General features: G+C 35.7%; 1 non-coding gene across 1 annotated transcript; it reads left to right on the plus strand.

Moving 5' to 3' along the window:
* The first annotated feature begins 1,743 nt into the window (after positions 1-1,743).
* Positions 1,744-1,848, plus strand: LOC148564964 (small nucleolar RNA R71). Its single transcript, XR_015884061.1, has one exon. It is a non-coding gene; the product is annotated as a small nucleolar RNA R71 (small nucleolar RNA).
* Positions 1,849-6,144: the final 4,296 nt, after the last annotated feature.

Below are 6,144 nucleotides of genomic sequence, written 5' to 3' on the forward strand. Positions count from 1 at the left end.
AAAATTAGATAAATAAAAATTGGGTTGCCTCCCAACAAGCACTTCTTTAATGTCAATAGCTTGACAGTGGGCTCTCATGGAGCTACACAGGTGATCAGGTCAATTTTATAGACTCCCAACACCAAACTTAGAGTTTGGATATGGGAGTTCAACACCAAACTTAGAGTTTGACTGTGGGGGCTTTAGTTGACTCTGTACTGAGGGAAGCTTTCTATGCTTCCTCTCCATTATTACAGAAGGAGATTCTTGAGTTTTAAACACAAGGTTGTCCTTATTCAGTTGAAGGATCAATTCTCCTCTGTCTACATCAATCACAGCTCTTGCTGTGGCAAGGAAGGGTCTTCCAAGGATGATGGATTCATCCTCATCCTTCCCAGTGTCTAGGATTATGAAATCAGCAGGGATGTAAAGGCCTTCAACCTTTACTAACACGTCCTCTACTAGTCCATAAGCCATTTTCATAGATTTGTCTGCCATCTCTAATGAGAAATTGGCAGCTTGTACCTCAAGGATTCCCAGTTTCTCCATTACAGAGAGTGGCATGAGGTTTATCCCTGACCCAAGGTCACATAGAGCCTTCTTAAAGGTCATGGTGCCTATGGTACAAGGTATTAAGAACTTTCCAGGATCTTGTTTCTTCTGAGGTAATGTCAGTTGATCCAGATCATTCAGTTCATTGATGAGCAAGGGAGGTTCATCTTCCCAAGTCTTATTACCAAATAATTTGGCATTTAGCTTCATGATTGCACCAAGGTACTTGGCAAATTGCTCTTCAGTAACATTTTCATTCTCTTCAGAAGAAGAATACTCATCAGAGCTCATGAATGGCATAAGGAGGTTCATTGGAATCTCTATGGTTTTTAGATGAGCCTCAGATTCCTTTGGTTCCTCAGAAGGAAACTCCTTGTTGATCACTGGACGTCCCAGGAGGTCTTCCTCACTGGGATTCACGTCCTCTTCCTCCCTTGTAGGTTCGGCTATGATGGTCAATTCAATGGCCTTGCACTCTCCTTTTGGGTTTTCTTCTATATTGCTTGGGAGAGTACTAGGAGGAGTTTCAGTGACCCTTTTACTCAGCTGGCCCACTTGTGCCTCCAAATTTCTAATGGAGGATTTTGTTTCATTCATGAAACTTAAAGTTGCCTTAGAAAGATCAGAGACTATATTTGCTAAGCTAGATGGATCCTGCTCAGATCTCTCTGTCTTTTGCTGAGTGGATGATGGAAAAGGCTTGCTATTGCTAAACCTGTTTCTCCCACCATTGTTAAAGCCTTGTTGAGGATTTTGTTGATCCTTTCATGAGAGATTTGGGTGATTTCTCCATGAGGGATTATAGGTGTTTCCATAGGGTTCACCCATGTAATTTACCTCTGCTATTGCAGGGTTGTCAGGATCATAAGCTTCTTCTTCAGAAGATGCCTCTTGAGTACTGTTGGATGCAGCTTGCATTCCATTCAGACTCTGAGAAATCATATTGACTTACTGAGTCAATATTTTATTCTGAGCCAATATGGCATTCAGAGTATCAATTTCAAGAACTCCCTTCTTCATAGGCGTCCCATTACTCACAGGATTCCTTTCAGAAGTATACATGAACTGGTTATTTGTAACCATGTCAATGAGTTCCTGAGCTTCTGTAGGTGTTTTCTTTAGGTGAATGGATCCACCTGTAGAATGGTCTAGTGACATCTTTGATAACTCAGACAGACCATCATAGAATATATCCAGGATGGTCCATTCTGAAAGCATGTCAGGACACTTTTTGGTCAGTTGCTTGTATCTCTCCCAAGCTTCATAGAGGGATTCACCTTCTTTCTGTCTGAAGGTTTGGACATCCACTCTAAGCTTACTAAGCTTTTGAGGAGGAAAGAACTTGGCTAAGAAAGCCGTGACCAGCTTATTTCAAGAGTTCAGGCTATCTTTGGGTTGAGAGTCCAACCATACTCTAGCTCTGTCTCTTACAGCAAACGGAAAAAGCATAAGTCTGTAGACCTCGGGATCAACCCTATTGGTCTTAACAGTATCACAGATCTGCAAGAATTCAGTCAAGAACTAAAAAGGATCTTCAGATGGAAGTCCATGAAACTTGCAGTTCTATTGCATCAGAGAAACTAATTGAGGTTTAAGCTCAAAATTATTTGCTCCAATGGCAGGGATTGAGATGCTCCTTCCATGTAAATTGGAATTAGGTGCAGTGAAGTCACCAAGCATCCTCCTTGCATTATTGTTGTTAGGTTCGGCTGCCATCTCCTTTTCTTGTTCGAAAATTTCAGTAAGGTTGTCTCTGGATTGTTGTATTTTAGCTTCTCTTAGTTTTCTCTTCAGAGTCCTTTCAGGTTCTGGTTCAGCTTCAACAAGAATGCCCTTTTCCTTGTCCCTGCTCATATGAAAGAGAAGAGAATAAGAAAAGAAGAGGAATCCTCTATGTTACAATAAAGAGGTTCCTTATTGTTAGTAGAAGAAGAAAGGGAATAAGAGTGAAGAAGAATGGATAATCCAAACACAAGGGTGAGGATAGGAGCAGAGATATGAGATGAAGAAAAGTGTTAGTAAGTAATTAAATAAATAGAAGAAGATGAGAGAGAGAAATTTTTGAAAATAATTTTTGAAAAGGAGTTGATGATTTTCGAAAATTAAAGGGGAAATAAAATTAAAATTAAAATTTAAAACAATTAATTAATTAAAAAGAATTTTTGAAAAAGAGGGAGGTATTTTCGAAAATTAGAGAGGGAAGAGTAGTTAGGTGGTTTTGAAAAAGATAAGAAACAAACAAAAAGTTAAGTGGTTAAGAGATTTTGAAAATCAAATTTTGGAAAGATAAGATTGAAAAAAGATGTGATTGAAACAAAAAGATAAGATTGATTGAAAAAGATTTGAAAGTCAAATTTTGAAAAGATAGGAAGTTAGAAAAGAAGTTAGAAAGGATTTTAAATTTGATTTCGAAAAAGATATGATTGAAATTGAAAAAGATATGATTGAAAATTATTTTGAAAAAGGTTTGAAAAAGAAATTTAAAAAGATTTGATTTTAAAAATTAAAGTTGATTACTCGACTAACAAGAAACAAAAAGATTTGATTTTAAAATTTAAAGTTGAACCTTTCTTATTAGGCAAGTAACAAACTTTACATTTTTGAATCAATCACATTAATTGTTAGTAATATTTTCGAAAATTATGAGATAGAATTAAGAAAAAGATTTTTGAAAAATATTTTTATAATTTTCGAAAATAAATAAGAAAAAATGAAAAAGATTTGATTTTTGAAAAAGATTTTGAAAAAGATAGGATTTTCAAATTGAAAATTTGATTTGACTCATAAGAAACAACTAAATTTTAAAAAGTTTTGAAAAAGTCAACTCAAATTTTCGAAAATTTATGAGTGAAAAAGGGAAAGATATATTTTTTTTTATTTTTGAATTTTTAATGATGAAAGAGAAAAACACAAAATTGACTCAATGCATGAAAATTTTTGGATCAAAACATGTGATGCATGCAAGAACACTATGAATGTCAAGATGAACACCAAGAACACTTTGAATGTTAAGATGAACACCAAGAACTTATTTTGGAAAATTTTTAAGAAAAGATAAACATGCAAGACACCAAACTTAAAAATTTTTATTCTTTAGACATTAATAATTCAAGAATGCATATGAAAAACAAGGAAAGACACAAAAAAAGAAAATATGAAGATCAAACAAGAAGACTGGCCAAGAACAACTTGAAGATCATGAAGAATGCAATGCATGAATTTTCGAAAATAATTTTTAGAAAATTAAAAAGATGCAATTGACACCAAACTTAAATCTTGACTCTAGACTCAAACAAGAAACATCAAATTATTTGTGATTTTATGATTTTGTTAATTTTTTTTTGATTTTTCGAAAACTAATTGGAAAAAAATGAAAAAGAAGAAATTATTTTTTTTTGTATTTTTTGAAAATAAGAAATAAAAAGCTTAAAATTAAAATATAATTACCTAATCTGAGCAACAAGATGAACCGTCAGTTGTCCAAACTCGAACAATCCCCGGCAACGGCGCCAAAAACTTGGTGTGCGAAATCGTGATCTTTACTTCCTTGGTAACGGTGCTAAAAACTTCATACGCACGTTCATATTCTTAATTTTGTTTCACAACTTCGTACAACTAACCAGCAAGTGCACTGGGTCGTCCATGTAATAAACTTTATGTGAGTAAGGGTCGATCCCACGGAGATTGTCGGCTTGAAGCAAGCTATGGTCACCTTGTAAATCTCAGTCAGGCGGATTCAACTGATTTTATGAATTAATAAGTAAAAGATAAATAAAATATAAAATAGGATAGTGGTACTTATGTAATTCATTGGTGAGAATTTCAGATAAGCGTATAGAGATGTTTTCGTTCCTCTGAACCTCTGCTTTCCTGCTGTCTTCATCCAATCAATCTTACTCCTTTCCATGGCACGCTTTGTGTAGGGCATCACCTTTGTCAATGGCTACTTCCCATCCTCTCTGTGAAAATGGTCCGATGCGCTGTCACTGCATGGCTAATCATCTGGAGGTTCTCGATCATACTGGAATAGGATTCACCATCCTTTTGCGTCTGTCACTACGCCCAGCACTCGCGAGTTTGAGGCTCGTCACAGCCATCCCTTTCCGGATCCTACTCGGAATACCACAGACAAGGTTTAGACTTTCCGGATCTCAAGAATGGCCATCCATGGGTTCTAACTTATACAACGAAGATTCTGATTAAGAAATCCAAGAGATACTCATTCAATCGAAGGTAGAACGAAAGTGGTTGTCAGGCACACGTTCATAGGGAATGATGATGAGTGTCACGATCATCACATTCATGTTGAAGTGCGAATGAATATCTTAGAAGCAGAATAAGTTGAATTGAATAGAAAAACAGTAGTACTTTGTATTAATTCATGAGGAACAGTAGAGCTCCACACCTTAATCTATGGTGTGTAGAAACTCTACCGTTGAAAATACATAAGTGATGAAGGTTCAGGCATGGCCGAATGGCCAGCCCCCCTAAAGGTCTAAGATAGCATAAAACTAATCAAAGATCTCTACAAAGATAGTAAAAAGTCCTATTTATACTAAACTAGTTACTAGGGTTTACAGAAATGAGTAAATGATGTAGAATTCTAATTCCGGGGCCCACTTGGTGTGTGCTTGGGCTGAGCTTGAAGTTTACACGTGGAGAGGTCATTCTTGGAGTTGAACGCCAGTTTGTAACGTATTTCTGGCATTAAACTCCACTTTGCAACTTGTTTCTGGCGCTGAACGCTAGACTGCAACATGGAACTGGCGTTCAATACCACTTTGCGTCATCTAAACTCGGGAAAAGTATAAACTATTATATATTTCTGGAAAGCTTTGGATGTCTACTTTCCAACGCAATTGGAAGCGCACCATTTGGAGTTCTGTAGCTCCAGAAAATCCACTTTGAGTGCAGGGAGGTCAGAATCCAACAGCATCTGCAGTCCTTCTTCAATCTTTGAATCTGATTTTTGCAATTCTTTTTTTTTTTATGTTATTTTTTCTTTTTTTCCTTTACGTTAATTTTTTCTTTTTTTTTCCTTTACGTTATTTTTTTTTTGGCTTAATAATTTCAAAATTATATAATTATCTAATCTAAGCAATCAAACAACGAATAATTGTTAATCACTATCAATCCCCGGCAACGACGCCAAAAACTTGGTGCGGTATTTATAACCCACAAACTTTCCGGCAAGTGCACCGGGTCGTACCAAGTAATACCTTACGTGAGTAAGGGTCGATCCCACGAGGATTGATGGATTAAGCAACAATAGTGTTTGATAGGCTTAGTTAGACAAACAGAAAATGGTATTGAGATGCATTATAAAAGACATTAAACAATATAAAGAATATTGAAGAAAGGCAAGTAAATACTTTGGGAAAAATATGGAGAAGGCATTTAAGGCTTCAGAGTTATCTATTTTTTCGGATTTACTTTTCTTACTAACTATTTTAATTATGTAGGATTTAATTTATGGTAACTATATGTGACTAGACCCTAATTCCTTAGACCTTTCTAGTCTCCTCTAAAATTCATTAACTGCCAATTCCTTGGTCAATTAATTCCAATTAGAAGCTACATGATCAAATTCCAGTTTATATGCCACAAAAACTC

Source organism: Arachis ipaensis, chromosome B5, assembly GCF_059453495.1.
Source record: "Arachis ipaensis isolate K30076 ecotype BB chromosome B5, ASM5945349v1, whole genome shotgun sequence".
In the NCBI taxonomy this organism is placed as follows: domain Eukaryota; kingdom Viridiplantae; phylum Streptophyta; class Magnoliopsida; order Fabales; family Fabaceae; genus Arachis; species Arachis ipaensis.